We start from the raw sequence: 23,733 nt of genomic DNA on the forward strand, positions 1-23,733 counted from the left end.
AATTCTGTTACCATTAATTTTTTGGATTTAACCATTTTCATCAAAAATAATAATATTGCAACTAAGACCTTTTTTAAAAACGTGGATATAAATAGCTATATACCCTTCAACAGTGGGCATTTTGGCAAATGGCTAAGGAATATACCCGATAATCAGTTCAGAAGAATAAGAAAAAATTGTTCCAATCCGGAGGACTTTGAAAATCAGGCAGAAATCTTAAGGAACAGATTTTTAACTTAGAAATATCCTATGGATCTGGTCAAAAATGCTTATAAAAAGTGCAAGAATTTATCTCAAAATTCATTGGTTAATGGATCTAAGATGACTGAAAATAATAACACAAAATTTTCAACTAACTTTGTCACACAATATTGTGCTGAGAATATTAAAATTAGACAGATTTTAACACATAATTGGCACATTTTGTTAAACGATCCTGTTTTATGTAAAATTATTCCTAAGAGTCCTGGTATTACTTTCAGAAGAGCACCTACAATTAAAAATTTGGTTGCTCCCAGTCGTCTAAGAACCAATCATCTTTCTTCCCCACACAGTCTCTTAAAAGGTATATATAAATGTGGTAGAAGAAATTGCCTATGTTGTAAAATCATTACACATAAAACAAGAATTTTTAAATCAACCTTCACCAATGAATGTTTTCCAATCAGAAATTTCTTTAATTGTACTACAGATTTTGTTATATATGTAATTGAATGTGAGTGTAATAAACAATATGTAGGGAGGACCACGCAACCTTTGCATTTGAGGGTTAATTCCCATAGATACAACATCAAAATAGGTTTTTTACAGCATGGTCTCTCTAGACACTTTGCTATAAAACACGATAAGAATTATAATGGATTTAAAATTAGTCCCATTGAGTATATTCCCAATAATCATCCGGACAGAATAGGACAATTGAATCGCAAAGACGTCTTTTGGATTTATAGGTTGAATACACTTAAACCAAATGGACTTAACGAAATCACGGAAGTCTTTTTATAATTTGACCTCCTACTAACATATTTCCCTCCTAATAATTTTTTAGTATATTCTCTGATGGTTTGTTTTTTATATTTCTTTTACTACATATCCAAGCGCTTTTACAGTATTATAAATTTTTATGTCGATTATAGTTTTATTTTCTTATTGATTCTTTCCCCAAAAAAGATGTCAACACTGAGTATATATATTTTTTTCTTTCCCAAAGATTTTTTCCCTCTTCAATAATAATTCTTCTTCTTTTTCCGTTTTTACTTTTCTTCTTTACTCCGGAATCGATCCTGCTTCCACATGTTTTTCTCTTGATGATTCCATCGCAGGTATGAGCTCTCTACCTGGTACTATTGGATTTTCCCAAAACCTTCATAGAGATATACTTACATTTCTACTATGAGACATACATATATACATTTTTTAATTTTATTCATATTTTTGTTTTAAACATATGTTTTTATTCAATTTCCTCATATATTTTTATTCAACATTTTTATTCATACTTTTAATAAATACTTTTAATACTTTTATCAAACCACCCAAACGTTTTCATGATCGCATATGTAGATTGTCCTCTTCCTCATTACGGATCTCCCTCTAGTGCAGTGGTTTTAACTTTGGACCTTGAGTCCTTTCCCCTTTTTTGATGTCACGGGTTCGTTATTTTCTTCTCCGTTTTTCTTTTCTCCTTCTTTTTTCTTTTTCTTTTTTCTGTAACATAACTTCGCTTTCCCTGCAATATAATTATAAACATTCAATGATTGAAATTAGTTCAGATTCGTTAATATATTTTATGCAACTTTGAACTTGTGAACTTTGACATCTGTCCTACCATCACATGTGCGCTTGGCGCCAAATTTCAAATAATGTATGTATATAACTGGAGATGGTTGTATCCGTTCACTTTATGTCACCCCCTGAAGAAGAAGTTTTATACTTTGAAACGCGTTGGGAATTAAACAGTTAAACTTCATATGCAGTGTTGAATTGAACTTTGTCTAGTAGCGCACAGTAAGTCCGAGAAAGTTTATCATCCATAAGGATTCATATTGGCGGTCACAGAGTGGACCTTCGGACGTGCAGCAGACTGACATTTGGTTCCTATGCCTTTATTCCTCCTAATTCAGGTGAGTGGATTTCTTACATTTATTTGATTCACCACCCAGATAAGACCCTATTGCGCCTTTTTTTTCCTCAGCTTTTACAATATTGAATCGTCTCGGGCTGTTCCTGGATAGCACAGATGGTGTATAAGGAAATTCTGAGCAGCAGAGGGTCCGTTACTTTGTAACAGTATGAAATACTTCCAGAATAGATGGTCTTCAAGGGAGCGTTTGATTCTACAAACCATTGGTAATATAGGATTTACGTCACTGAATGAAGAAAATTCCGATCCTTTCACCGAGGAAGAAACAAAGACTTTTCGGAGGATTTTTACAAACTTTAAAGAAGCTATGAAGGAGGAATTACATTATAGCTTGGACGCTCGTTTTCTGTCTATCTACCTAGAGGAGAACATTTGTCCTCGAGGACTAAGGTTAGTCTTTGACTCGCCGTTTGATAAAGATCTGGACTTTACTAAGGAATGGGACAATAACCTGAACAACTGTATGCACAGAATGATCCTGTTACTTTATAAGGAAAGATCTAAACTTGCTGAGGCGGCAGCAACTAAAGTACTAGAACCGTCCAAAGAACTCATTCCTTTTCACAGTCATCCTGAGTATAAGAAAATCAATTCTAATATAATTACGCATGTCATGCAGGTAGAGCATGAGACAATTTTGAAGAAATCAAAAAAACTACAAAGAGATAGGGAAGATTATAGGAGTATTAATAATAAAATTTGTGATGTGGCCATTTCAAAAACTGACTCTACCAAAACAATAGACATCTCTAAAAACTCTAAAGATATCAAAATTGTCTCTAAAAAGACTGACACTTAGTCAGTAGAAAGTATTAATGTATTACCCTCGTCTAAAGAAAATGAAAATATTTTTTCAAAACCACCCCTAATTAAAACGACTAAAATGACTGCACCACTTATTGAGGCGATGAAACATCTTGACAATATAAAGGAACAAATGGTACGTCTCAATAATGATAAGACTAATAAAAGTCTTATAGACACAATTAACCCTACTCTTAACACAAATAATATTATCACACCCACTCTCATCGATATTTCATCTCCTGCACTTATGGAATTCCCGGAAGGGACACAAGATTCACTATTAGATATTTCTGTTTCTGATACACCTAATGATAATATGATTTCAATTGATAATTCTAACACAGATAACACAGCCACTGTTCCTTTTTTACCGCGAGCACTAAAAACTGCACCTATAAAAAAAAAATTTTCACCAATAAAAGGAAAAAGAAAAGGACTTATAGAGGAAGCAGAGGGGGGAGAAAAAAAGAAAGGGAAAATAAATTAATGAAATCCAAAGATAATTCTAATACTGAGGATTGCAACAATATTTTTAATTTATCCTCTCATATTCTCACTCCTGATGAAAACAATGTCCTTTCAAAGGGACTCACTTTTTGTCCTACTTATAGAACGAACGATTTCAGTCTCTTTTTAGATTTACAGATCTTTATAAGAAAGCTCACACTCAAACGACATTTTTTGTTAAAGGAAACTAATCTGACCAAACAAATTTCTATCCCACTGATAGCAAGGGTCATCATTTAAACGTATTCAGTGATATGGTACAGGAAAAATTTAAAGAATTGTTTCAAATTAAAAATATAAATAAAAATATTTATAAACACAATCTAACCAAAAATGAAAAAATGGCATTAGAAACACTCAAATCCTATACAGACATTGTAATCCGTTCAGCGGATAAGGGGGGAGGTATCGTTATTCAAAATCATAAAGACTAGAGTTGAGCGACTTTTGGTTTTTTAGGGTCGCGTTTCGTTTCGTGAAACCCGACTTTTCCAAAAGTCGGGTCGAGCAAGATCGTCCGATTATAGGGAAAAGTCGGGGTCGTCCCGAAACACGAAACCCAATGTAAGTCAATGGGGAATAAAAGTCGGCAGTGAGAGGAGGACAGGAAACACACCTACAGTGCCCATTTGAATGCCAAAAGCATCAATTCTTCTTACTTAAGCTTGTCAACCTTAATTAACTTCATAATACAAGTTACGCACTGAAAAATGGGGGTTATTTGGCTAAATTTGTGGGGGGGGAGGGCTGGCTGCAGGTTTTCATGTGCCCTGGGCGAAAGAGCGCCCCTTTAACACATACCACAACTCATCATGCTCCGATACGGCAGAGAATTAGCGGTATAGTACAATGAAAAATACCTCACTTTTTACATCTCATGACGAGGCCCATCTATTTCTCCATACAAAATCATTGGTCCCATATAATGTTTGAAACAGTATATGATGAGCTCCACATAATGCTACAGTATATGTTGGTCCCCATGGATGAAGCTCCACTGTCTTATGGGCCCAAATAATGCTCCAAACATAATGGGCCCCATTTCTAATGCTCTAGTGTATAATGGGCCCTGTAAATGCTGCTCCAGTGTCTGCTGTCCACCTTTGGAATGTTCCAGTGTATGGTGGGCCCCATCTATCATTCTCCAGAGTATAGTGCTCCCCAAAAATTGCTGTCCCAACATAGAAAACAATCAAATAAGTCTCCTCGCTAGGGAATCCCTGTACTTGTCTGGACAGGTGCTGTAGCTTGCTTAACAGCTCGCCAGCCGTTCTCACGCCCAGTATGGATTGCACGTGATTGCACAAAGGTTAGAAAGGGTACCGTATCCCTGGATAACATGTATGGATAGCGTACACATTCAAAATATATGTCTATAGAGCATGAGGCAGGCTCAGACGGTGTTAGGCCCAGTATGGATTGTACGTCATTGCACAAAGGTTAGAAGGGGTACCGTATCCCCGGATAACATGTATGGATAGCGTACACATTCAAAATATATGTCTTTACAGCATGAGGCAGGCTCAGACGGTGTTAGGCCCAGTATGGATTGCACGTCATTGCACAAAGGTTAGAAAGGGTACCATATCCCCGGATAACATGTATGGATAGCCTACACATTCAAAATATATGTCTATACAGCATGAGGCAGGCTCAGACGGTGTTAGGCCCAGTATGGATTGCACGTCATTGCACAAAGGTTAGAAGGGGTACCGTATCCCCGGATAACATATATGGATAGCGTACACATTCAAAATATATGTCTATACAGCATGAGGCAGGCTCAGACGGTGTTAGGCCCAGTATGGATTGCACGTCATTGCACAAAGGTTAGAAGGGGTACCGTATCCCCGGATAACATGTATGGATAGCGTACACATTCAAAATATATGTCTATACAGCATGAGGCAGGCTCAGACGGTGTTAGGCCCAGTATGGATTGCACGTCATTGCACAAAGGTTAGAAAGGGTACCGTATCCCTGGATAACATGTATGGATAGCGTACACATGCAAAATATATGTCTATACAGCATGAGGCAGGCTCAGACGGTGTTAGGCCCAGTATGGATTGCACGTCATTGCACAAAGGTTAGAAGGGGTACCGTATCCCTGGATAACATGTATGGATAGCGTACACATTCAAAATATATGTCTATACAGCATGAGGCAGGCTCAGACGGTGTTAGGCCCAGTATGGATTGCACGTCATTGCACAAAGGTTAGAAAGGGTACCGTATCCCCGGATAACATGTATGGATAGCGTACACATTCAAAATATATGTCTATACAGCATGAGGCAGGCTCAGACGGTGTTAGGCCCAGTATGGATTGCACGTCATTGCACAAAGGTTAGAAGGGGTACCGTATCCCCGGATAACATGTATGGATAGCGTACACATTCAAAATATATGTCTATACAGCATGAGGCAGGCTCAGACGGTGTTAGGCCCAGTATGGATTGCACGTCATTGCACAAAGGTTAGAAGGGGTACCGTATCCCCGGATAACATGTATGGATAGCGTACACATTCAAAATATATGTCTATACAGCATGAGGCAGGCTCAGATGGTGTTAGGCCCAGTATGGATTGCACGTGATTGCACAAAGGTTAGAAAGGGTACCGTATCCCTGGATAACATGTATGGATAGCGTACACATTCAAAATATATGTCTATACAGCATGAGGCAGGCTCAGACGGTGTTAGGCCCAGTATGGATTGCACGTCATTGCACAAAGGTTACAAGGGGTACTGTATCCCCGGATAACATGTATGGATAGCGTACACATTCAAAATATATGTCTATACAGCATGAGGCAGGCTCAGACGGTGTTAGGCCCAGTATGGATCGCACGTCATTGCACAAAGGTTAGAAGGGGTACCGTATCCCCGGATAACATGTATGGATAGCGTACACATTCAAAATATATGTCTATACAGCATGAGGCTGGATCAGACGGTGTTAGGCCCAGTATGGATTGCACGTGATTGCACAAAGGTTAGAAAGGGTACCGTATCCCTGGATAACATGTATGGATAGCGTACACATTCAAAATATATGTCTATACAGCATGAGGCAGGCTCAGATGGTGTTAGGCCCAGTATGGATTGCACGTCATTGCACAAAGGTTAGAAGGGGTACCGTATCCCCGGATAACATGTATGGATAGCGTACACATTCAAAATATATGTCCATACAGCATGAGGCAGGCTCAGACGGTGTTAGGTCCAGTATGGATTGCACGTCATTGCACAAAGGTTAGAATGGGTACCGTATCCCCGGATAACATGTATGGATAGCGTACACATTCAAAATATATGTCTATACAGCATGAGGCAGGCTCAGACGGTGTTAGGCCCAGTATGGATTGCACGTCATTGCACAAAGGTTAGAAGGGGTACCGTATCCCTGGATAACATGTATGGATAGCGTACACATTCAAAATATATGTCTATACAGCATGAGGCAGGCTCAGACGGTGTTAGGCCCAGTATGGATTGCACGTCATTGCACAAAGGTTAGAAAGGGTACCGTATCCCCGGATAACATGTATGGATAGCGTACACATTCAAAATATATGTCTATACAGCATGAGGCAGGCTCAGACGGTGTTAGGCCCAGTATGGATTGCACGTCATTGCACAAAGGTTAGAAGGGGTACCGTATCCCCGGATAACATGTATGGATAGCGTACACATTCAAAATATATGTCTATACAGCATGAGGCAGGCTCAGACGGTGTTAGGCCCAGTATGGATTGCACGTCATTGCACAAAGGTTAGAAGGGGTACCGTATCCCCGGATAACATGTATGGATAGCGTACACATTCAAAATATATGTCTATACAGCATGAGGCAGGCTCAGACGGTGTTAGGCCCAGTATGGATTGCACGTGATTGCACAAAGGTTAGAAAGGGTACCGTATCCCTGGATAACATGTATGGATAGCGTACACATTCAAAATATATGTCTATACAGCATGAGGCAGGCTCAGACGGTGTTAGGCCCAGTATGGATTGCACGTCATTGCACAAAGGTTAGAAGGGGTACCGTATCCCCGGATAACATGTATGGATAGCGTACACATTCAAAATATATGTCTATACAGCATGAGGCAGGCTCAGACGGTGTTAGGCCCAGTATGGATTGCACGTCATTGCACAAAGGTTAGAAGGGGTACCATATCCCCGGATAACATGTATGGATAGCGTACACATTCAAAATATATGCCTATACAGCATGAGGCAGGCTCAGACGGTGTTAGGCCCAGTATGGATTGCACGTGATTGCACAAAGGTTAGAAAGGGTACCGTATCCCTGGATAACATGTATGGATAGCGTACACATTCAAAATATATGTCTATACAGCATGAGGCAGGCTCAGACGGTGTTAGGCCCAGTATGGATTGCACGTCATTGCACAAAGGTTAGAAGGGGTACCGTATCCCCGGATAACATGTATGGATAGCGTACACATTCAAAATATATGTCTATACAGCATGAGGCAGGCTCAGACGGTGTTAGGCCCAGTATGGATTGCACGTCATTGCACAAAGGTTAGAAGGGGTACCGTATCCCCGGATAACATGTATGGATAGCGAACACATTCAAAATATATGTCTATACAGCATGAGGCAGGCTCAGATGGTGTTAGGCCCAGTATGGATTGCACGTCATTGCACAAAGGTTAGAAGGGGTACCGTATCCCCGGATAACATGTATGGATAGTGTACACATTCAAAATATATGTCTATACAGCATGAGGCAGGCTCAGACGGTGTTAGGCCCAGTATGGATTGCACGTCATTGCACAAAGGTTAGAAAGGGTACCGTATCCCTGGATAACATGTATGGATAGCGTACACATTCAAAATATATGTCTCAGGAGGCAGGCTCAGACGGTGTCAGGCACAGTATGGATTTGACGGCCCAGATTACACAGAGGAGGAGCAGGGAGAGGTAAAGATTGCAAATGCTGGGGCCCTGGCCAAGCAAGGGGGGCCCACTCGTGGGCGTCGGTACTGGCACTGGGCCCCTCATAGTACAGCGGTGTGTCTGACGGCGGGTGTGCACCACCACCGTCAGAGACACTTGATTGCACTATGAGGGACCCTGTGCCAGTGCCCGCGCCCAAGAGTCGGCCTACCCACCTGTCCAGGGCAACGGCACTCACACGGTGTCGTGCGGTAGGTGGTGACCCCGGCCATGGGGGGGGAGGCAGCACAGTTAGGGAGTTTTAGAAAGTGGCATATGTTGATGTTGGACATTCAGCTGATGCAAAAGGCGAAAAAGGTGAAGTACCAGGAAGAGGTGGACCAAAGCAAGCCATTTTTCTGTCACCCTATGTGTCATCAGGGGAAGGTGGGACAAAATCCTTGGAAACCCATGCGTGGTTCATTTTAATGAAGGTTAGATCATCCACATTTTGGGTTGACAAACGGGTCCTTTTTTCTGTCAGGATTGATCCAGCTGCACTGAAGACTCTTTCCGATAGCACACTTGCAGCTGGGCAAGCGAGCTCCTGTAAGGCATATTGTGCCAATTCAGGCCAGGTGTCCAGTTTAGCGGCCCAATAGTCAAAGGGGAATGACCTGTGTGGGAGAACATCGATATGGGAGGAAAAGTAGTTTGTAACCATAGTTGACAACTGCTGTCTCCTGTCACTTTCCATCGATGCAGAATTACCAGTTGTGTGAGCGGTATTTGAAAAATCAGTCCACAACATTGTCATGAAACCCCTGTCTCCAACGCCACTTCTGCTGTGTGCACCACGAACACCTCTGCCAAGCTGCCCCCGGCCCGTACGGCTCGTGTGAGAACCATCACCGCTGCTGTGTGCTGGGAATGCCTCAAGCAACCGATTTACCAGAGTTGCTTGTTTATTAGCCAATATTAGGTCAAGGTTCTCCTGTGGCATGATGTTTTGTAATTTGCCTTTATAGCGTGGATCCAGGATGCTGGCCAACCAGTAGTCGTCATCGTTCATCATTTTGGCAATGCGGGGGTCCCTTTTTAGGATCCGCAAGGCATAATCTGACATGTGGGCCAATGTTCCCGGTGTCAATGATGCACTGCGAGTGCTGGGTGGAGGAGCACTTTCTGGCAAATCCACATCCCTCCAGTCACGCACAAACCCTGTACCAGACCTTGCCACGCCAACATTTTCACTTGCCCCACGAGATGCATCCTCCTCCCCTAAGTAATCATCCCCATCATCCTCCTCCTCCTCCTCCTCTTCTTCCTCCACCTCGTCCAGGAGAGGTCCCTGAGCAGACAATGGCTGAATGTCATCAAGGATTCCCTCCTCCTCTTCCTCCTCATCAACATTGGCTGCAGACGCCTGCTCCTTAAGGTGCGTCAAAGTTTGCATGAGCAGACGCATAAGTGGGATGCTCATGCTTAGGATGGCGTCGTCTGCGCTTACCAGCCGTGTGCATTCCTCAAAACACTGAAGGACTTTACAAAGGTCTTTCAGCTTCGACCACTGCACGCCTGTCAACTCCATGTCTGCTCTCACAGTGCCTGGCCGTGTATCCTCCCACAAATGCATTATGGCCTGCCTCTGCTCGCACAGCCGCTCCACCATGTGCAGGGTGGAGTTCCACCTTGTTGCAATGTCGATAATGAGGCGGTGGTTGGGAAGGTGGAGCAATCGCTGCAGCTTCTGCATACGAACGGAGTGTACAGGCGACCGGCGGATGTGCGCGCACAGTCTTCGCACCTTCTGGAGCAGGGCTGTTAACTCTGGATAATTTTTGAGGAAGCACTGCACCACCAGGTTCAAGGTGTGAGCCAAGCAAGGTATGTGGCTGAGTTTTGAAAGGGCTATGGCTGCCACAAAATTACGGCCGTTATCACTAACTACCTTGCCTGCCTCAAGATGTACACTGCCCAGCCATGACTCAGTTTGTCGCTTCAAGTACTCGGCCAGCACCTCGGCGGTGTGTCTGTCGCCCAAACACATCATCTGCAACACAGCCTGCTGACGCTTTCCACTAGCTGCTCGATAGGGGGACACATCGTGTGCAACAGTGGCAGCTGCAGATGGAGTGCTCGTACGACTGCCTTCTGTGGACGAGCTGTCGCTTCTGGAGGAGGAGGAGGAGGGTCGAACGCCTACAGCCAACTGTTTCCTATACCGTGGGCTAGGCAGCACTGTCCCACCACCGCTGTCCCCTGTGGACCCTGCATCCACCACATTAACCCAGTGCGCAGTGATGGACACCTAACGGCCCTGGCCATGCCGACTGGACCATGCATCAGTTGTGAGGTGCACCTTTCCGCTCACTGACTGCTTGAGTGCATGGACAATGCGGTCTTTCACATGATGGTGGAGGGCTGGGATGGCTTTGCGAGAGAAGAAGTGGCGACTGGGTAGGTCATAGCGTGGTACTGCATAGGCCATGAGTTCGCGGAAAGCTGTGCTTTCCACCAACCGAAAGGGCATCATCTCAAACGAGATTAGTTTGGCAATGTGGGCGTTCAAACCCAGTGTACGCGGATGAGAGACTGAGTACTTTCTTGACCTACTCATAGTGTCTGGGAGGGTGAGCTGGACTTGAGAGCTGCATATGGTGGAAGTAGCGGTGGACAGGGTGGACTGAGAGAGGGTTGATGATGGTGATGGAGTTGTTGTTCTTTCTGATGGCCTAGAATCAGTCTTTCGTTGATATAACAGTGGGATTCCCTGACTGCTGTGGCCTTGCAACGACACCTCAACATTTGCTGCTGTGCTAACCGGTGGGCTTACAGTGGGGGAAACAATGTAGCGTTGCTGACTACCTTCGTTGTGATCAGTTGCACATGTGGCACTTGAGGTTTGGTGTTGTGTCCACGCTTGCAAGTGCATGCTGGTTAAATGTCTAAGCATGCAACTGGTATTCAAATTTTTCAGATTTTTCCCTCGGCTAAAGGTCTTTGCGCACTTCTTACAGATAACCTTGGCCTGATCATGAGGATTTTGTTCAAAAAACTGCCACACTGCACTCTTCCTACTTTGGCAGACATTTTGCGGCCTAGCACGCTGTGATCTTTTGACCCTCTGGACAAGCTGTCCAGCAACTCTTTTGATGTTTGGAACCTGTCTTTGGAGTGCTCCGGGCCTGCCAGATAACAGCTGTTGCGATGTCGATGTCTGCTGTGGATGCTCCTCATCTGAGCTATTGGAAGCAGCACCCTCTTCCCCCAATGGATGCCAATCTGGGTCAACAACTGGGTCATCCATCACCTCCTCTTCTATGTCATGTGCACCTTTCTCTGTGTCACCGTGTATGGTGGTATAGTGTGCGGGAAGGGGCACCTGAGTCTCATCAGGGTCAAAATCTGGCTCTGTACACTGCGAGGACAATGTAGTGCTCTGAGTGAATGTACCAGCAGAATCATCCATCAGCGGCTGTGCATCAGTGCACTCCATGTCAGATTCATCTTGGCCTGGGTAATTCACCATTTGACTTGATAATCCAGGCATGGTATGTGAAAACAGCTCCATGGAGTAATCAGTAGTATGGCCTGCGTCATCCTTCAATCTTGGTTGGGGTGAAGGACACAAGTAAAGGTGTGGTTCATGAACATGAGCCTCCAATGACGACTCAGTGCTTTTACTTTTTACAACTGAAGAAGAGGAGGCGATAGAGCTGGAGGCTGAGTCAGCAATGTAAGACAAAACTTTTTCCTGATGCTCTGCCTTTAAAAGCGGTTTGCCAACTCCTAGAAAACTAAGCGTTCGAGTCCTTATGTAGCCAGACGATGACGCAGGGTCAGCACCTCCTGCATTCGGTCCTATTTTGCTCTTGCCACTACCATCAGATCCACCACCAACACCATCATTACCAGCTGCCAACCCCCGCCCAATTCCACGGCCTCTTCCACCAGCCTTCCTCATTTTTGGTAGAAATGTAGACAAAATCCAACAAACTATATAGTAATGTAAAACAAGGTACAAGGTGTCTATAGGACAGGGGAGTTTTAGAATTTCTGCACACACTTGTGGACAGTGGACACTTGTGGATTGTGTGCGGCCCACTGATATCTGAGCGCTATGTGACACGCTCGATGGCACAGCTGCCTGTGACCAAAGTGACGAGAGGATAATGGAGATTTTGAATCTCTGCGTACACTTTTGGACACTGGACACTTGTGGATTGTGTGCGGCCCACTGATATCTGAGCGCTATGTGACACGCTCGATGGCACAGCTGCCTGTGACCAAAGTGACAAGAGGATAATGGAGATTTTGAATCTCTGCGTACACTTGTGGACAGTGGACACTTGTGGATTGTGTGCGGCCCACTGATATCTGAGCGCTATGTGACACGCTCGATGGCACAGCTGCCTGTGACCAAAGTGACGAGAGGATAATGGAGATTTTGAATCTCTGCGTACACTTTTGGACACTGGACACTTGTGGATTGTGTGCGGCCCACTGATATCTGAGCGCTATGTGACACGCTCGATGGCACAGCTGCCTGTGACCAAAGTGACGAGAGGATAATGGAGATTTTGAATCTCTGCGTACACTTTTGGACACTGGACACTTGTGGATTGTGTGCGGCCCACTGATATCTGAGCGCTATGTGACACGCTCGATGGCACAGCTGCCTGTGACCAAAGTGACGAGAGGATAATGGAGATTTTGAATCTCTGCGTACACTTTTGGACACTGGACACTTGTGGATTGTGTGCGGCCCACTGATATCTGAGCGCTATGTGACACGCTCGATGGCACAGCTGCCTGTGACCAAAGTGACGAGAGGATAATGGAGATTTTGAATCTCTGCGTACACTTTTGGACACTGGACACTTGTGGATTGTGTGCGGCCCACCGATATCTGAGCGCTATGTGACACGCTCGATGGCACAGCTGCCTGTGACCAAAGTGACGAGAGGATAATGGAGATTTTGAATCTCTGCGTACACTTGTGGACAGTGGACACTTGTGGATTGTGTGCGGCCCACTGATATCTGAGCGCTATGTGACACTCTCGATGGCACAGCTGCCTGTGACCAAAGTGACGAGAGGATAATAGAGATTTTGAATCTCTGCGTACACTTGTGGACAGTGGACACTTGTGGATTGTGTGCGGCCCACTGATATCTGAGCGCTATGTGACACGCTCGATGGCACAGCTGCCTGTGACCAAAGTGACGAGAGGATAATGGAGATTTTGAATCTCTGCGTACACTTTTGGACACTGGACACTTGTGGATTGTGTGCGGCCCACTGATATCTGAGCGCTATGTGACACGCTCGATGGCACAGCTGCCTGTGACCAAAGTGACGAGAGGATAATGGAGATTTTGAATCTCTGCGTACACTTGTGGACAGTGGACACTTGTGGATTGTGTGCGGCCCACTGATATCTGAGCGCTATGTGACACGCTCGATGGCACAGCTGCCTGTGACCAAAGTGACGAGAGGATAATGGAGATTTTGAATCTCTGCGTACACTTTTGGACACTGGACACTTGTGGATTGTGTGCGGCCCACTGATATCTGAGCGCTATGTGACACGCTCGATGGCACAGCTGCCTGTGACCAAAGTGACGAGAGGATAATGGAGATTTTGAATCTCTGCGTACACTTTTGGACACTGGACACTTGTGGATTGTGTGCGGCCCACTGATATCTGAGCGCTATGTGACACGCTCGATGGCACAGCTGCCTGTGACCAAAGTGACGAGAGGATAATGGAGATTTTGAATCTCTGCGTACACTTTTGGACACTGGACACTTGTGGATTGTGTGCGGCCCACTGATATCTGAGCGCTATGTGACACGCTCGATGGCACAGCTGCCTGTGACCAAAGTGACGAGAGGATAATGGAGATTTTGAATCTCTGCGTACACTTGTGGACAGTGGACACTTGTGGATTGTGTGCGGCCCACTGATATCTGAGCGCTATGTGACACGCTCGATGGCACAGCTGCCTGTGACCAAAGTGACGAGAGGATAATGGAGATTTTGAATCTCTGCGTACACTTGTGGACAGTGGACACTTGTGGATTGTGTGCGGCCCACTGATATCTGAGCGCTATGTGACACGCTCGATGGCACAGCTGCCTGTGACCAAAGTGACGAGAGGATAATGGAGATTTTGAATCTCTGCGTACACTTGTGGACAGTGGACACTTTTGGATTGTGTGCGGCCCACTGATATCTGAGCGCTATGTGACACGCTCGATGGCACAGCTGCCTGTGACCAAAGTGACAAGAGGATAATGGAGATTTTGAATCTCTGCGTACACTTTTGGACACTGGACACTTGTGGATTGTGTGCGGCCCACTGATATCTGAGCGTTATGTGACACGCTCGATGGCACAGCTGCCTGTGACCAAAGTGACGAGAGGATAATGGAGATTTTGAATCTCTGCGTACACTTGTGGACAGTGGACACTTGTGGATTGTGTGCGGCCCACTGATATCTGAGCGCTATGTGACACGCTCGATGGCACAGCTGCCTGTGACCAAAGTGACAAGAGGATAATGGAGATTTTGAATCTCTGCGTACACTTTTGGACACTGGACACTTGTGGATTGTGTGCGGCCCACTGATATCTGAGCGCTGTGACACGCTTGATGGCACAGCTGCCTGTGACCAAAGTGACGAGAGGATAATGGAGATTTTGAATCTCTGCGTACACTTGTGGACAGTGGACACTTGTGGATTGTGTGCGGCCCACTGATATCTGAGCGCTATGTGACACGCTCGATGGCACAGCTGCCTGTGACCAAAGTGACGAGAGTATAATGGAGATTTTGAATCTCTGCGTACACTTGTGGACAGTGGACACTTGTGGATTGTGTGCGGCCCACTGATATCTGAGCGCTATGTGACACGCTCGATGGCACAGCTGCCTGTGACCAAAGTGACGAGAGGATAATGGAGATTTTGAATCTCTGCGTACACTTTTGGACACTGGACACTTGTGGATTGTGTGCGGCCAACTGATATCTGAGCGCTATGTGACACGCTCGATGGCACAGCTGCCTGTGACCAAAGTGACGAGAGGATAATGGAGATTTTGAATCTCTGCGTACACTTTTGGACACTGGACATTTGTGGATTGTGTGCGGCCCACTGATATCTGAGCGCTATGTGACACGCTCGATGGCACAGCTGCCTGTGACCAAAGTGACGAGAGGATAATGGAGATTTTGAATCTCTGCGTACACTTTTGGACACTGGACACTTGTGGATTGTGTGCGGCCCACTGATATCTGAGCGCTATGTGACACGCTCGATGGCACAGCTGCCTGTGACCAAAGTGACGAGAGGATAAGGGAGAATGGATTGCTTTTAAAAAAGCAGTTTGCGGAGCAGTGGGTAAACAGCAATGCCAGCGTGTCAGGAAGCCTTAAAAGGCAGCCCAACAACCAACACCACTGATACACCACAATATAGCCTCCCCTTGCACTGCACACACAGTGACTTGTGTGTTGTGCAGGCCAAATCGCTAGCAGCAGAAGCAGTTTTTTTGTCTTCTTCCCTGCCTAATGCTCTCCCTACAGAATCAGCAGCAACCTCTCCCTATACTAAGATCGGCAGAAGTAAGATGGCGGTCGGCGTGCACGCCCTTTTATACCCCCTGTGACGCCCACCAAAGCAAGCCAATCACTTGCATGCCCTTCTGAAAGATGGTGGTGACCCGTGCCTATGTCATCACGTTGCCCACAGTGTCCGTGGATCCTGATTGGCTGAAAAAGAGCGCAAAACAAACTTTTGAAACGTGACTTTGGCGCGTAAGTCGCCGACCTCGTGGCCGACCTCATCCTAGGGTCGGGTTTCGTTTCATGAAACCCGACTTTGCCAAAAGTCGGCGACTTTTGAATTTTTTCGACCCGTTTCGCTCAACTCTAATAAAGACTATTGTAGTGAAGCCCTTAAAATTCTATCTGATATAAAATATTATGCTAAAACTTCTTTTGATATATTACCGATAGTGTTGAGCATTCCGATACCGCAAGTATCGGGTATCGGCCGATACTTGCTGTATCGGAATTCCGATACAGACTTCCGATATTTTTTCAATATCGGAAGTCGGCATCGGAATCGGAAGTTCAAAGTTGATTGACAGCCTGACGTCATCATGATGCGCGGTGTGTGCGCATCATGATGCGCCGTCATTTCGGGCCTTCCGGGGGTCTCTGCCGGCCTGCCGGGGGGCTGTGTGGACTGCCCGGGGTCTGTACCGGCCTGCCGGGGGGCTGTGCCGGCCTGCCGGGGGGCTGTGTGGACTGCCCGGGGTCTGTACCGGCCTGCCGGGGGGCTGTGCCGGCCTGCCGGTGGTCTGTGCACCCTGTGGGGGTCTGTACCGGCCTGCCGGGGGGCTGTGCCGGCCTGCCGGGGGGCTGTGCTGATGTCCGGGGGGTCTGTGCAAGCATCGTCCGATGGGACTATAAGTCCCATCTGGCGATGCCTGCTACCATGACAGTGATTGACACATTAGCCAATGATGGGACAGTAGTAGTCCCATCATCCGGCTAATGTGTTAAATGTTAAAAAAAAAAAAAAAATACTACATACATACTACATGCATGCTACATACATACTACATGCTACATACATACTACATATATACTACATGCATGCTACATACATACTGCATGCTACATACATACTACATACATACCACATATATACTACATACATACTACATGCATGCTACATACATACTACATACATACTACATGCATGCTACATACATAACATATATACTACATGCATGCTACATACATACTACATGCTACATACATACTACATATATGCTACATACATACTACATACATACTACATATATTCTACATGCTACATACATACTACATACATACTACATGCTACATACATACTACATATATACTACATACATACTACATACATACTACATGCATGCTACATACATACTACATGCATGCTACATACATACTACATACATACTACATATATACTACATGCATGCTACATACATACTGCATGCTACATACATACTACATACATACCACATATATACTACATACATACTACATGCATACTACATACATACTACATGCATGCTACATACATAACACATATATACTACATGCATGCTACATACATACTACATGCTACATACATACCACATACATACTACATACATACTACATACATACTACATGCATGCTACATACATACTACATGCTACATACATACTACATGCATGCTACATACATACTACATACATACTACATGCTACATATATACTACATGCTACATACATACTACATGCATGCTACATACATACTACATACATACTACATGCATGCTACATACATACTACATGCTACATACATACCACATACATACTACATATATACTACATGCATGCTACATACATACTGCATGCTACATACATACTACATGCTACATACATACCACATATATACTACATACATACTACATACAATACATTCATACAATACATACATGGACATACAGTACATATAACATAGAGTAACATACTTACCAATACTTGTCACATTGTTCCCCGAAGCCATTGTCTTTTAAAGGAATAAATATTAACATAACAAACCACAAAAATACTCACCCACGATCCGAAGCAGTCCACGAGTGTGTCCCACGACGATCTTGGGTAGAGAACTGCAGCATCAGCTGTTGCTGCCGTTCTCTACGGGCTGCAGGAATCCAATGACGGAAGGTAGGTATCCTTCCGCACTGTATTCCTCCGCCACTTAAAAAAAAAAAGTCCCTAGTCTCACTTTATGCCATTGCTGTGTGGGAATTTCCCACGCAGCAATGGCATAAAGTGAGACTAGGGACTTTTTTTTTTTTTAAGTGGCGGAGGAATACAGTGCGGAAGGTTACCTACCTTCCGTCATTGGATTCCTGCAGCCCGTAGAGAACGGCAGCAACAGCTGATGCTGCAGTTCTCTACCCAAGATCGTCGTGGGACACACTCGTGGACTGCTTCGGATCGTGGGTGAGTATTTTTGTGGTTTGTTATGTTAATATTTATTCCTTTAAAAGACAATGGCTTCGGGGAACAATGTGACAAGTATTGGTAAGTATGTTACTCTATGTTATATGTACTGTATGTCTATGTATGTATTGTATGAATGTATTGTATGTAGTATGTATGTAGTATATATGTGGTATGTATGTAGCATGTAGTATGTATGTAGTATGTATGTAGCATGCATGTAGCATGCAGTATGTATGTAGCATGCATGTAGTATGTATGTGGTATGTATGTAGTATGTATGTAGCATGCATGTAGTATGTATGTAGTATGTATGTAGCATGTAGTATATATGTAGCATGTAGTATGTATGTAGCATGCATGTAGTATATACACTCACTGGCCACTTTATTAGGTACACCTGTCCAACTGTGTGTTAAGACTTAATTTCTAATCAGCCAATCACATGGCGGCAACTCAGTGCATTTAGGCATGTAGACATGGTCAAGACAATCTCCTGCAGTTCAAACCGAGCATCAGTATGGGGAAGAAAGGTGATTTGAGTGCCTTTGAACGTGGCATGATTGTTGGTGCCAGAAGGGCTGGTCTGAGAATTTCAGAAACTGCTGATCTACTGGGATTTTCACGCACAACCATCTCTAGGGTTTACAGAGAATGGTCCGAAAAAGAAAAAAAATCCAGTGAGCGGCAGTTCTGTGGCCGGAAATGCCATGTTGATGCCAGAGGTCAGAGGAGAATGGGCATACTGGTTCGAGCTGATAGAAAGGCAACAGTGACTCAAATTGCCACCCGTTACAACCAAGGTAGGCAGAAGAGCATCTCTGAACGCACAGTGCGTCGAACTTTGAGGCAGATGGGCTACAGCAGCAGAAGACCACACTGGGTACCACTCCTCTCAGCTAAGAACAGGAAAATGAGGCTACAATTTGCACAAGCTCATCGAAATTGGACAGTAGAAGATTGGAAAAATGTTGCCTGGTCTGATGAGTCTCGATTTCTGCTGCGACATTCGGATGGTAGGGTCAGAATTTGGCGTAAACAACATGAAAGCATGGATCCATCCTGCCTTGTATCAACGGTTCAGGCTGGTGGTGGTGGTGTCATGGTGTGGGGAATTTTTTCTGGGCACTCTTTGGGCCCCTTGGTACCAATTGAGCATCGTTGCAATGCCACAGCCTACCTGAGTATTGTTGCTGACCATGTCCATCCCTTTATGACCACAATGTACCCAACATCTGATGGCTACTTTCAGCAGGATAATGCGCCATGTCATAAAGCTCGAATCATCTCAGATTGGTTTCTTGAACATGACAATGAGTTTACTGTACTCAAATGGCCTCCTCAGTCACCAGATCTCAATCCAATAGAGCATCTTTGGGATGTGGTGGAACGGGAGATTCGCATCAGGGATGTGCAGCCGACAAATCTGCGCCAACTGTGTGATGCCATCATGTCAATATGGTCCAAAATCTCTGAGGAATGCTTCCAGCACCTTGTTGAATCTCTGCCACGAAGAATTGAGGCAGTTCTGAAGGCAAAAGGGGGTCCAACCCCTTACTAGCATGGTGTACCTAATAAAGTGGCCAGTGAGTGTATGTAGTATGTATGTAGCATGTAGTATGTATGTAGCATGCATGTAGTATGTATGTAGTATGTATGTAGCATGCATGTAGTATGTATGTAGCATGTAGTATGTATGTAGCATGTAGTATGTATGTAGCATGCATGTAGTATATATGTAGTATGTATCTAGCATGTAGTATGTATGTAGTATGTATGTAGTATGTATGTGGTATGTATGTAGCATGTAGCATGCATGTAGTATGTATGTAGTATATATGTAGTATGTATGTAGCATGCATGTAGTATATATGTAGTATGTATGTAGCATGCAGTATGTATGTAGCATGCATGTAGTATATATGTAGCATATATGTAGTATGTATGTAGCATGTAGTATATATGTAGTATGCATTTTGCATGCATGTAGTATATATGTAGTATGCATGTTGCATGCATGTAGTATATATGTAGTATGTATGTTGCATGTAGTATATATGTAGTATGAATGTAGCATGTATGTAGTATGAATGTAGCATGTATGTAGCATGTAATTTTTTTTTTTTTTTTTTACATTCAACACATTAGCCGGATGATGGGACTACTACTGTCCCATCATTGGCTAATGTGTCAATCACTGTCATGGTAGCAGGCATCGCCCGATGGGACTTGTAGTCCCATCGGACGATGCCTGCACAGGCCCCCGAAGCCTGCACAGCCCCCCGGCAGGCCGGCACAGCCCCCCGGCAGGCCGGCACAGCCCACCGGAGCCTGCACAGACCACCGGCAGGCCGGCACAGCCCCCCGGCAGGCCGGCACAGCCCACCGGAGCCTGCACAGCCCCCCGGCAGGCCGGCACAGCCCACCGGAGCCTGCACAGCCCCCCCGGCAGGCCGGCACAGCCCCCCGGCAGGCCGGCACAGACCACCGGAGCCTGCACAGACCCCCTGTCAGGCCGGCACAGCCCCCCGAAAGGCCCGTACAGACCCCAGAGAGGCTGTACAAGGCAAAAACAGGGTTTTTCTTATTCCGATACCGGAAGTCCCATAGACTTGAATGGGACTTCCGGTATCGGAATCGGCGATACCGATACTTTTTTTTAAGATCGGCCGATCCATTCCGATCCGATACTTTGAAGTATCGGACGGTATCGCTCAACTCTAATTACCTAACATTAAGAATAATTATGACAAACTGATTTCTGAAGGTCAAAAAAACAATATTTTTGATAAATATGAACTAAAATTTCTCAATATATCTAACCCCCGTACTCCCTTTTTCTATCACCTTCCTAAGATTCACAAAAGTCTCGAAAATCCTCCTGGTAGACCTATTATATCTGGTATAGGCTCCACCACCAGCAATCTATCACATTATATTGATAGAATCATAGTGATACACGTTCCCATGCTCAAGAGCTATATTAAAGATTCAACACATCTCATCCAATTTTTACAACAGATCCAATGGAAACCACAATATGTATTTTTAACTATGGATGTGTCCTCTCTATACTCCAATATTTCCCATGATTTGGGACTTGCATGTTTTAACAAGATTTTAATTGGCGACAAGAGATTATCTGTAGCTCAAAAAAACTTTTTATTGAAGGATATGGAGTTTATTTTAAAAAACAATTATTTTACTTTTGATGGGTGTTTGTATCACAAGCGGCTTGGGACTGCGATGGGGTCCCAAGTCGCACCTACCTACGCTAATATTTTTATGGGGGTCTTTGAGGATTTTTATATTTTTAATTCCAAATTAAAGCACAATATAATTATATACAAGAGATTCATTGACGACTTGTTCTTCATATGGGACAATTCTAATAATGATATTGATAATTTTATCAAGGATATTAATAATAATCACTGGGGTTTGTCTTTCTCCTCACTATACAATTCTGTTACCATTAATTTTTTGGATTTAACCATTTTCATCAAAAATAATAATATTGCAACTAAGACCTTTTTTAAAAACGTGGATATAAATAGCTATATACCCTTCAACAGTGGGCATTTTGGCAAATGGCTAAGGAATATACCCGATAATCAGTTCAGAAGAATAAGAAAAAATTGTTCCAATCCGTAGGACTTTGAAAATCAGGCAGAAATCTTAAGGAACAGATTTTTAACTTAGAAATATCCTATGGATCTGGTCAAAAATGCTTATAAAAAGTGCAAGAATTTATCTCAAAATTCATTGGTTAATGGATCTAAGATGACTGAAAATAATAACACAAAATTTTCAACTAACTTTGTCACACAATATTGTGCTGAGAATATTAAAATTAGACAGATTTTAACACATAATTGGCACATTTTGTTAAACGATCCTGTTTTATGTAAAATTCTTCCTAAGAGTCCTGGTATTACTTTCAGAAGAGCACCTACAATTAAAAATTTGGTTGCTCCCAGTCGTCTAAGAACCGATCATCTTTCTTCCCCACACAGTCTCTTAAAAGGTATATATAAATGTGGTAGAAGAAATTGCCTATGTTGTAAAATCATTACACATAAAACAAGAATTTTTAAATCAACCTTCACCAATGAATGTTTTCCAATCAGAAATTTCTTTAATTGTACTACAGATTTTGTTATATATGTAATTGAATGTGAGTGTAATAAACAATATGTAGGGAGGACCACGCAACCTTTGCATTTGAGGGTTAATTCCCATAGATACAACATCAAAATAGGTTTTTTACAGCATGGTCTCTCTAGACACTTTGCTATAAAACACGATAAGAATTATAATGGATTTAAAATTAGTCCCATTGAGTATATTACCAATAATCATCCGGACAGAATAGGACAATTGAATCGCAAAGAAGTCTTTTGGATTTATAGGTTGAATACACTTAAACCAAATGGACTTAACGAAATCACGGAAGTCTTTTTATAATTTGACCTCCTACTAACATATTTCCCTCCTAATAATTTTTTAGTATATTCTCTGATGGTTTGTTTTTTATATTTCTTTTACTACATATCCAAGCGCTTTTACAGTATTATAAATTTTTATGTCGATTATAGTTTTATTTTCTTATTGATTCTTTCCCCAAAAAAGATGTCAACACTGAGTATATATATTTTTTTCTTTCCCAAAGATTTTTTCCCTCTTCAATAATAATTCTTATTCTTTTTCCGTTTTTACTTTTCTTCTTTACTCCGGAATCGATCCTGCTTCCACATGTTTTTCTCTTGATGATTCCATCGCAGGTATGAGCTCTCTACCTGGTACTATTGGATTTTCCCGAAACCTTCATAGAGATATACTTACATTTCTACTATGAGACATACACATATACATTTTTTAATTTTATTCATATTTTTGTTTTAAACATATGTTTTTATTCAATTTCCTCATATATTTTTATTCAACATTTTTATTCCTACTTTTAATAAATATTTTTAATATTTTTATCAAACCACCCAAACGTTTTCATGATCGCATATGTAGATTGTCCTCTTCCTCATTACGGATCTCCCTCTAGTGCAGTGGTTTTAACTTTGGACCTTGAGTCCTTTCCCCCTTTTTTGATGTCACGGGTTCGCTATTTTCTTCTCCGTTTTTCTTTTCACCTTCTTTTTTCTTTTTCTTTTTTCTGTAACATAACTTCGCTTTCCCTGCAATATAATTATAAACATTCAATGATTGAAATTAGTTCAGATTCGTTAATATATTTTATGGTCTGATGAAACCAAACTGGAACTGTTTGGTAGAAACACAACTT

This window comes from Dendrobates tinctorius, unplaced genomic scaffold (assembly GCF_039654945.1).
Source record: "Dendrobates tinctorius isolate UK_male_01 unplaced genomic scaffold, ASM3965494v1 ptg000162l, whole genome shotgun sequence".
Taxonomy (NCBI): domain Eukaryota; kingdom Metazoa; phylum Chordata; class Amphibia; order Anura; family Dendrobatidae; genus Dendrobates; species Dendrobates tinctorius.